The sequence below is a fragment of the Aegilops tauschii genome, chromosome 2 (genome assembly GCF_002575655.3).
Source record: "Aegilops tauschii subsp. strangulata cultivar AL8/78 chromosome 2, Aet v6.0, whole genome shotgun sequence".
NCBI lineage: Eukaryota > Viridiplantae > Streptophyta > Magnoliopsida > Poales > Poaceae > Aegilops > Aegilops tauschii.
Genome location: NC_053036.3, coordinates 458,372,347 through 458,383,190, shown reverse-complemented (window position 1 = coordinate 458,383,190; position 10,844 = coordinate 458,372,347).

Sequence of the window (10,844 nt, the reverse complement as noted above, 5' to 3'; positions counted from 1 at the left end):
TGTGCAGTCACTATCATCATGGCTGTAGAGCTAGCCTGCTTACGACTAGCCGTGCGACATAATTTCCCGTGCGTTGCCACGAGTAATAATAAATATTGTACTCGAGTAATGGGTATATCGTTGCCGCACCTATGCACGCGAACATTTGCCGTAACATAGTACCTCATGCTGGATAGTCGTAATATTACAAGTTTCAAACTGACTAGCAATGTGCCCGTGCGTTGCAAAGGATCCAAAGTAAAATAGTACTTGTTCACAAACTTGAAAGAAAACACTCTTGTTTTGATATACATATACCACTAAAAATATATTACGTTTCACTCAAAATATATTTCTGAGGCTGTTTTGATGAGGTGAGGGAGGGATGTGGTTTCTTTCAAGATAATAAGGGGTTTTCTGCAAATTGGAGCAGAGAAGTGGGCTATTTTTTGTTGCAAAAATGCCACAACTTACCTCACACAGCCGTTAGATGCAGATCTAATGGTCAGAAATGACAGATGGCTGACACACCATCATCACCAACTGAGTCTTTTATAGGAGTACAAAAGTAGAGATATTACAAATGCTAGGGGTAATTCTGCACCTACTAAGAGGGAATTATTAGGAAGTTTACGTAAGAACTTTCGTTACTTTAGGTGGATGCAACATTATCATACAAAGTAAAATCCACCGCCCTGACAAGTCACTAATGGGCAAATAATTTTTTTAGTCTCTGGCGACTTGATGTTTCAAAAACAAATTCAGCTTCTACGGAGCCTTTGTCATTTAGGCTTAGACGCTTGCGGTGATCAGCGCGCCATTCATTGTTGTGCCAGAGAACGCCAAACCTCATTACCTTGAGCACACTTGCCTCTAGAACAAAGAACCTGGCCAATTTAATCTCAAATGTGCTGACTTGGTAGTCGATCAAATCAATTTCTGAAAGTGGAGATCAAGGCATTCGATGAGATTGTTATAGTGTAGCACATTTTTCACTTTCGGGTCTTTTTTATCTGCAAAAGAAGAGAACATGTTAGAGTAGCTGGCTATATAAGATTGTCGTGTCATCAAGAGGTACCAATATCATTCACTCATACGATAGGGTTGGCTCTAAGGCTAGTGATATTTGTTCTCTCTCTCTTTCTCTCTCTCTCTCTCTCTCTCTCTCTCTCTCTCTCTCTCTCTCTTTCCTCTCATTTACCTAGGAGCACATGAAGAGCTTAGGCATTTGTTGCCTTGCACTATGTGGCCGATGCCATATTTGTCAAAAGTATGCCACATACAATACACATCAATGTCAAATCAAAAGATTTTGGCACCGCTGTGCACACAGACCCACATGTACAAACAAATCAATCAAACCAACTACACCAGCCTCTCCCTCTCCCAAACAAGTGTTTTTTATTGCCTCAGTCCTCTCCCTCTCCCACGCAAGTGTTTTTTCATTGCATGAGTTAATTTGGCACCGGAGCAAAGTAGGTGATCCAGATTGGGGCACCAGGTGAGCAAAGGAAGGCATCCATGCCAAATGCATCAGAAGTGAATTTGGAACGTGTTTTGGCCTACATAGTGGAGGGCCGTTATAGTCCACTTTTATACTACCTCGTATTTAGTGTAAAATTTTGACCATAGATTTACCTAAGAAAATGCCAATGCATGTCACCAAAAATTATACCATTTGAAATTATGTTAAAAAATGAATCCAACGATATAATTTTTAGTGACATGCATTAACATTTTGTCAGTTAAATCTATGGTCAAATTTTGATACTACAAAATACGAAGAGTAAACCAGGACGGAGGTAGTACTTGCTCTTAGGCTAACCATAGAGTTGCTAGTCTAAGTTACTTGCCACTATGACTAGCCTAGGCTACTAGTACAACAAAAAAATGACGCAGGTGATCACGTGAGAAAAAATACTAAAAACATTTCTTTTGGTGCAGTGCGTAGATGCAGTTTTGAACACTACACTTGTCATCGTAATTTGGGAAACCTACGAAAAAATTGAGCTACGTTCTGATTACCGTTTACTAGTAGGAAAGTAGTTTCACCTCGATGAGTAGCTTCTCCGTGCACGGAAAGCATGTAAGGAATCCAACAACTTGATCCAGATTGGGGCCAATAGATTTTATTGCCAAGATCTTCACTATGCGCACATACTGGTTCAAGCTTGTGGGAATCATTTTTTGGATGACAGTCGTAAATACATCAGGAAGAAATTAAAAAATGTGAATTTCAAGAAGACTGAGAAGAAGATGAGTGTTGTACCTGAACGATTATGGATCCAATAAAGAGTTCGGAGAATTTGGCAGACAAGTACACCAACGCTGTCAATTTCGGCGCGTCAATGAATCTGATTTTTGTTGGACCTTCTAGATCAAATACAAGCAATCTCTCAAGGAAAGGCGCATTCTCAATTACCATAATGTGGAACAGCTTGAGTGATCTCTTCCCAATTGATGTTTGGTTGCGGGGCCATCAAGACACATAAATCCATCGGAGATTCGTCGAGGTGATGTGGAGGCTAATGAACCCGTGAATCTGCCCAAGACGAAGGTACTCGAGCGCAGTATAGCTGCAGAGCAGGTGTTCCACAACCTTCTTCGAGATGCCAACATCGAAGAGGTCGAGCTGCTTGAGTTGAGGAGAAGAAGGGCGGGCATGGCATTAATCTGGGGAAAATAGCAGGAGCTGAAGCTGGCGTGGCGCGATGTTGGCGTGAGGCGGAGCGCAGATGGCGGCAGAGAGCAACATCGTCCAGCTTCAAACCTAAGCTCCTTGGGCTGATCTAGGGCGGGGGATAAGAACCACTCGTCGAACTTGGCTTGGACCTTGCAGTTGGTACTGAACATGCGGATGTCAAGGCGTCTGGCTGGCCCAGGGTATGATGCAAGGATCTTGGAGACTGCGGCCATGCCTTTGCAATCCCCGTCGAAGAGGCAGCTGTCGATGGTGAGGTTGAGGGGGACGTGGAACCAGAGGGGGCGCCACCGCTGGGAGAGCAGGGTGGTCCACATAGCAGATTTGGTGGGGAGGAGGGCGATGATGACGAGCAGCATGTCTCAGGGAGGCTGCTGATGAAGTCCAGGCTCGCCGGATGCGGTTTCAGCTCGAGCCGCCTCCGCTTGTTGGCTGCCTCGCCGTCCATCTCAGGCGGCGGCGACGCTGGTGTACACGTGTGCTGGTGTGTATTGTGTGCTGGGTGTGCGCGAGTGCGTCCTTGTGTGCATGCCGCCGCATAGTGGTGTAGTGCGCGAGTGCGTCCTTCACGCGGAAGAAGTGTGCCCTCGATTTACTAGCGGAATTGCTTCATGCACGATAGTTAACACACGACGCCTGCACGATTCTCCTTCCCCAACAGTGCTCCTGCATGCACGCTAGCTGTTGGTGCTGCCACGTCTGAATCGTGCATGCATCGGCCGTGCATGCGTCGTGTGTATAGCAGCGCTGATTCACTAGTGTGCGGGGTGCTACTGCGAGTGGTTTCAACTTTGTTTACTTCGCCGCGTGTCAGATGGTCCTCTAGTTTACTTTTTTTTCACCCACTGCCACATGGGCCAGCACACGAAGATAGAGAACACGAGCTGACAAGGCAACATGTGGACTGGTTGACCGGTCAACTAAACAATATACGGAGCTATACGCTGACATAGTGACTGTATAATCCCTCGGTAAAGAGAGATCGAGTGAGAGGGGAGGCCCGTGAGAGAGAGAGAAAGAGCTACTCCCTTCGTTCGATAATGTAGTGCCTATTTTTTTTAAAGTCAAACTTTGGAAACTTTGACCAAGTTTATAAAGAAATTACTTATATCTACAACACCAAAGATAAATGATAGTATGAAGTAAGTACATGTTGTGATGAATCTAATGATCATTCCAGATGTAAATTTTTTTCTCCACATATACCTGGTCAAACTTTTCTAAGGTTGACTTTTTGAAACATCCATATGTGAAAGAGACATGGACAACACACGATAAAGTAGAGAAAAAGCATGTGTGTCTTATGCAAACATATCACACATGCATCTTCGACAGCGGAAGCGAGGTGAGGAGACAGTGTGTGGTTGTTCGCAACCGAGAGAGAAAGACCCCTAGCACGTGGCCAAGAGAGGTCTGGCAAACAAGGGAGAGAGGTCGAGAGAGACGTATGGAGAAAATGCATGCATGGGGAGGAGAGAGTGTGTGTTTGTGACAGAGAGTTCCCCGGAGGTCGTGATGGGACTACATGGGTGGGAGATCGAGTGACAAGGTGTGTGCGCGATAAAAGATACCCCGAGAGATATCGAGATAGACGTATGGATGGAAGGAGAGAATATGTGTGTTCCTGATGGATAGTGAGAGATAGTCATACTTAGGGGGGGAGTGCGTGTGCCTATGATGGAGTGAGAGATTATGGTACTTAGGGTGTGTGTGTGTCACATAGAGAGAGAACAAGGGCGGAGAGTGTTAGATGGGTCTATGTAGCGCGAGCGAGATATGTGTATGTGTGAACCAGTGAGATATAAAGTTTGAGAGAGATAGAGGACCCCGATACGACTGAGTGGTGCGTCAGATAGCTGAGAGGGGGAAAGAGATACTCCATCCGTTCGATAATGCAGTGCATATAAATTTTTTAGAAGTCAAACTTTGACCAGGTTTACAAAAATATTATTTATATCTACAATACCAAAGATACATCATACGAAACTACATCTCATGATGAATCTAATGATAGATATTTGCCGTTCTAGATGTAAATGTTTTTCTCCACGTACCTGGTCAAACTTTGTGAAGTTTGACTTTTCAATAAATCTATATGCTATGGACTGAAGAGGGTACCTAAGTCGAGAGAGATCAAGTGCGTGTGAAGGAGAAAGAGTGAGTGTGCAAAAAGAGAGAGTGTGTGTGTGTGAAAGAGAAAGGGACAACAAACGATAAAATAGAGAGAGAGAGAGAGAGTGTTCGTTACTTATGCAAACATGTCACGCATGCATCTCCGAGATAGAAAAGTGGGGCGAGGAGATACACGAAGATAGCTAGTGCGTGATTGTTTGCAACAGAGAGAGACACCCCTATAGCACATGTCCAATAGAGGTCCCGCCAACAAGGGACAGAGGTCGAGAGGGACGCATGAGGAGGGAGAGAGGGTGTGTTTGTGATAGAGAGATCCCCTCGAGATCGTGAAGGGACTATATGGGTGGGGGATCGAGGGACGAGGCGTGTGTGTGATAGAATGAAGCCCCTTGAGAAATTGAGATAGACCAAGTGAGGGAAAGAGACAATGCATATGTTTCTGATGGAGTTTGAGAAATAGTCATATACATAGGGGGACTGTGTGTGCCTACAATTGAGTGAGAGACAGTCATACTTAGCTAGGCGTGAGATTGTGTGTGTGTGCTTGTGAGATGGAGAGAGAATGAGGGAGAGAGAGAGAGAGAGTTTTAGACGGGTCTATCTAGTGCGAGTGAGATATGCATGTGTATGTGTGACCCAGGGAGATGGAGAGTTCGAGAGAAAGAGGGAAGAGCTTTGAGACGGGAAAGTGGTGCGTGAGAGAGTTACAGACAACGAGCTAGGGAATTTGTGTGCGTATGATGAGTGCACCCTAGATATTTAGCTTGGACTAGAGAATCATACATTGTGTGCTAGAGAGACCTATACATGGAGTGTGCATGCGAACTAGAAAGACCGACACACACACACAGACACACACACACACATAGAGAGAGGGAGATAGATAGAGAGAGAGAGGGAGAGGGGCCGACAAGGTTTGTGTTTGGATGCATGCGATAGAAATGAAGATTGTCAGCGAGAGAGAGAACAGGAGTCCGGGAGAGGGGGAGGTCGCGTTTATGCATCAAAGACTGATATAAACCATGTTTCGATATAAATTTGACTTTCAGCATGTTCATGGAGTACTATAATACAACATGCTACTCAATTAAGGTGTTCAATTTTGGATTTAATTCACTATTTTGACCTGGTGAACGAGCTATTTCATTGAATCGAGATATTTCATTTTGGGTTTGATTCCCGTTTTTGAGTGGGCAACTATTCGACATATAGTAAATCGTTAGCAACGAGCATGTAAAAACACATTAGTCCCGAGCATCATCTCACCATCTAAAAAAGAAGTGGCAACCTAATATTTCAAAATTTGATTCGAATTGACTTGGTAAGGTAGACGTGGATGCTCATTCTCCCAAAATTTGAATGAACCGCTAAACACCCTCTGCTCGGTGGAATTCGCCCGAGCAAATAAATGGGAGACGCGAAATTACCAGCCTATGTGGGACACGCATCAATTGGCGTACATTGAGGGTAGGTCCGTAACTTCATCCAAGCGCGCCTTCTCCTCGGCCGAAATGACAGGCGCCGAATAATTCATAAACCATGGGCGGCAAAACACCCTCTCCTCGGCCGAAATGGCAGGCGCCGAATAATTCATAAACCATGGGCGGCAAAACACCCTCTCCTCGGCCGAAATCGCTTGCGCCCACTATTTCAAAACACGCCCTCCTCGCCCGAAATCACTTGCACCCACTATTTCAAAACACGTCCGAAATCGCTCGCGCCCACTATTTGGGAGAAGCAAAGTTACTTTACTATCCCCGACCCTCAAGACACAGACCCAAGCCCAGAAGCCTAAAGGCAGGGGTAGAACTGTAACCCCCCCACATTTCAGACAAATGCGTCCGTAAGACATGGTTCCCCCTCCCAATTCCCCATTCATACATCGTGGGTGCCAAATCACCTTCTCCCCAGCCGCGAAACCTCAGCCCCTCCTCCATGGCACCCCACCGCACAAAATTCACCGCCGTCGTCCTCCCCAATGCCGGAGCCGCTGTTCGTTTGCCTTCGTGCGCTAGGCCGTGTGCCTCTTACTCCGTGTTGCCGGAGCTGCCTCGACGATGACCGTGTGAATCGTACCGGAGCCGACTCACCTGCGCCGTTGTGCACGGTGCTGGAGCGGCTCCAACTTCGAATGCGTCCAGGGCCCCAGCGCTGCTTCCCTGCAGCCGTCGACCATCACGACATATCTGCTTACCTGCCGCCAGGAGCAACGGTGCTGGAGCTGCCCACTTCACCGGGCCGCAAGATAGGTCGTACACTCATCTTAAATCACTTTATTTAGGCATCAGTCGTCTGAATTTTTATTCTGGGCCATTCTATTCCCAATGGAAGCAGGACCCCTCTAGGTGGCGGAGCTCCTAGGCTACCGGTTGGCTGGTGTCTATCGTAAGGGTGCCGGGGCGCAAGTTCGCCGTGGAACTAGCGCTTAGGTGGCTATCTTAGAGTTGTGTGGATTGAAGGTACTGCCGCCGCCGGATCTGGATGAAGACAAGTCTTTGTGGATTGGACGGGGGTGCGCAACCACGGCAGTGCGGTGGGGTGCTACCTCTTGAGCATGCGTTGGTTTTCCCTTGAATAGGAAAGGGTGATGCAGCAAAGTAGCATATGTATTTCCCTCAGTTTGTGAGAACCAAGGTATCAATCCAGTAGGAGACTACACGCAAATCGCCTAGTACCTACACAAACAATCAAGAACCTTGCAACCAACGCGATAAAGGGGTTGTCAATCCCTTCACGGCCACTTGCAAAAGTGAGATCAGATAAAGATAATAAGATAAATATTTTTGGTATTTTTGTTGTATAGATTGGAAAGTAAAGATTGCAAAATAAACGGCGATAGAAATTGGCAAGTTGACGGGAAACTAATATGATGTAAAATAGACCCGGCGGCCATAGGTTTCACTAGTGGCTTCTCTCATGATAGGTGAACAAATTACTGCCGAGCAATTGATAGAAAAGCACATAGTTGTGAGAATATCTAGGCATGATCATGAACATAGGCATCACGTCCATGTCAAGTAGACCGAAACGATTCTGCATCTACTACTATTACTCCACACATCGACCACTATCCATCATGCATCTAGAGTATTAAGTTCATAAGAACGGAGTAACGCATTAGGCAAGATGACATGATGTAGAGGGATAAACTCAAGCAATATGATATAAACCTCATCTTTTTATCCTCAATGGCAACAATACAATACATGTCGGTTCCCTTTCTGTCACTGGGATCGAGCACCGCAAGATTGAACCCAAAGCTAAGCACTTCTCCCATTGCAAGAAAGATCAATCTAGTATGCCAAACTAATCCGATAATTCAAAGAGACTTGCAAAGATATCAAATCATGCATATAAGAATTCAGAGAAGAACCAAATATTGTTCATAGATAATCTTGATCATAAACCCATAATTCGTCGGATCTCGGCAAACACACCGCAAAAAGTATTACATCGAATAGATCTCGAAGAACATCGACGAGAACTTTGTATTGAGAACCAAAGAGAGAGAAGAAGCCATCTAGCTAATAACTATGGACCCGAAGGTCTGTGGTAAACTACTCACACATCATCGGAGAGGCTATGGTGTTGATGTAGAAGCCGTCCGTGCTCGAATCCCCCTCCGACAGATCGTCAGAAAAGGCCCCAAGATGGGATCTCACGGGTACAGAAGGTTGCGTCGGTGGAAAAGTGGTGTCGTGGCTCCCCTGGATGTTTTCAGGGTATAAAAGTATATATAGGTGAAAGAAGTAGGTCGGTGGAGCTACGAGGGGCCCACGAGGGTGGGGGGTGCGCCCTCCTGCCTCGTGGCCGCCTTGTTGAGTGTCTGACTTCCACTCCAAGTCTTCTGGATTGTGTTTGTGCCTAGAAAGATCCTCGCGAAGGTTTCGTTCCATTTGGATTCCGTTTGATATTCCTTTTCTGCAAAACACTGAAATAGGCAAACAAACATCAATTTGCACTGGGCCTTCGGTTAATAGGTTAGTCCCAAAAATAATATAAAAGAGCATATTAAAGCCCATTAAACATCCAAAACAGATAATATAATAGCATGGAATGATAAAAAATTATAGATATGTTGGAGACGTATCAAGCATCCCCAAGCTTAATTCCTGCTCGTCCTCGAGTAGGTAAATGATAAAAATAGAATTTTTGATGTGGAATGCTACCTAGCATATTTTCAATGTAATTTTATTTATTGTGGCATGAATGTTTAGATCCAAAAGATTCAAGATAAAAGTTTAATATTGCCATAAAAATAATAATACTTCAAGCATACTAACCAAGCAATTATGTCTTATCAAAATAACATAGCCAAAGAAAGCTCATCTCTACAAAATCATATAGTTTGGCCATGCTTCATTTTCGTCACACAAAATGCTCTCATCATGCACAACCCCGATGACAAGCCAAGCAATTGTTTCATACTTTAGTATTCTCAAACTTTTTCAACTTTCACGCAATATATGAGCGCGAGCCAGGGACAAAGCACTATGGGTGGAATAGAATATGGTGATGGAGGTTGTGTGGAGAAGACAAAAAAAGAAAGTCCCACATCGACGCGGCTAATCAATGGGCTATGGAGATGCCCATCAATTGATGTCAATGCGAGGAGTAGGGATTGCCATGCAACGGATGCACTAGAGCTATAAATGTATGAAAGCTCAACAAAAGAAACTAAGTGGGTGTGCATCCAACTTGCTTGCTCACGAAGACCTAGGGCATTTTGAGGAAGCCCATCGTTGGAAGTGACAAAATAAGAGACTCTCTATCATGAAGATCATGGTTCTACTTTGAAGCACAAGTGTGGAAAAAGGATAGTAACATTGTGCCTTCTCTCTTTTTCTCTCATTTTTTTGGTGGGCATCTTTGGCCTCTTTTTATATTTGGGCTTCTTTGGCCTCTTTTATTATTTTTTCGTCCGGAGTCTCATCCCGACTTATGGGGGAATCATAGTCTCCATCATCCTTTCCTCACATGGGACAATGCTCTAATAATGAAGATCATCACACTTTTATTTACTTACAACTCAAGAATTACAACTCGATACTTAGAACAAAATATGACTCTATGTGAATGCCTTCGGCGGTGTACCGGGATATGCAATGAATCAAGAGTGACATGTATGAAAAATTAATGGTGGCCTTGCCACAAATACGATGTCAACTACATGATCATGAAAAGCAATATGACAATGATGAAGCGTGTCATAATAAACGGAAGGGTGGAAAGTTGCATGGCAATATATCTCGGAATGGCTATGGAAATGCCATAATAGGTAGGTATGGTGGCTGTTTTGAGGAAGATATAAGGAGGCTTATGTGTGATAGAGCGTATCATATCACGGGGTTTGGATGCACTGGCGAAGTTTGCACCAACTCACGAGGTGAGAAAGGGCAATGCACGATACCGAAGAGGCTAGTAATTATGGAAGGGTGAGAGTGTGTATAATCCATGGACTCAAAATTGTCATAAAGAACTCACATACTTATTGCAAAAATCTACAAGTCATCAAACCCAAAGCACTACGCGCATGCTCCTAGGGGAATAGATTGGTAGGAAAAGACCATCGCTCATCCCCGACCGCCACTCATAAGGAAAGCAATCAAAGAACACCTCATGCTTCAAATTTGTCACACAACGGTTACCATATGTGCATGCTACGGGACTTGCAAACCCCAACACAAGTATTTCTCAATTTCACAATTACTCAACTAGCACGACTCTAATATTACCATCTTTATATCTCAAAACAATTATCAAGTATCAAACTTCTCATAGTATTTAATGCACTCTATATGAAAGTTTTTATTATACCCATCTTGGATGCCTATCATATTAGGACTAATTTTATGGCCAAAGCAAATTACCATGCTATTCTAAAAGACTCTCAAAATAATATAAGTGAATCATGAGAGATCAATAATTTCTATAAAATAAAACCACCACCGTGCTCTAAAAAGATATAAGTGAAGCACTAGATCAAAATTATCTAGCTCAAAAGATATAAGTGAAGCACATAGAGTATTCT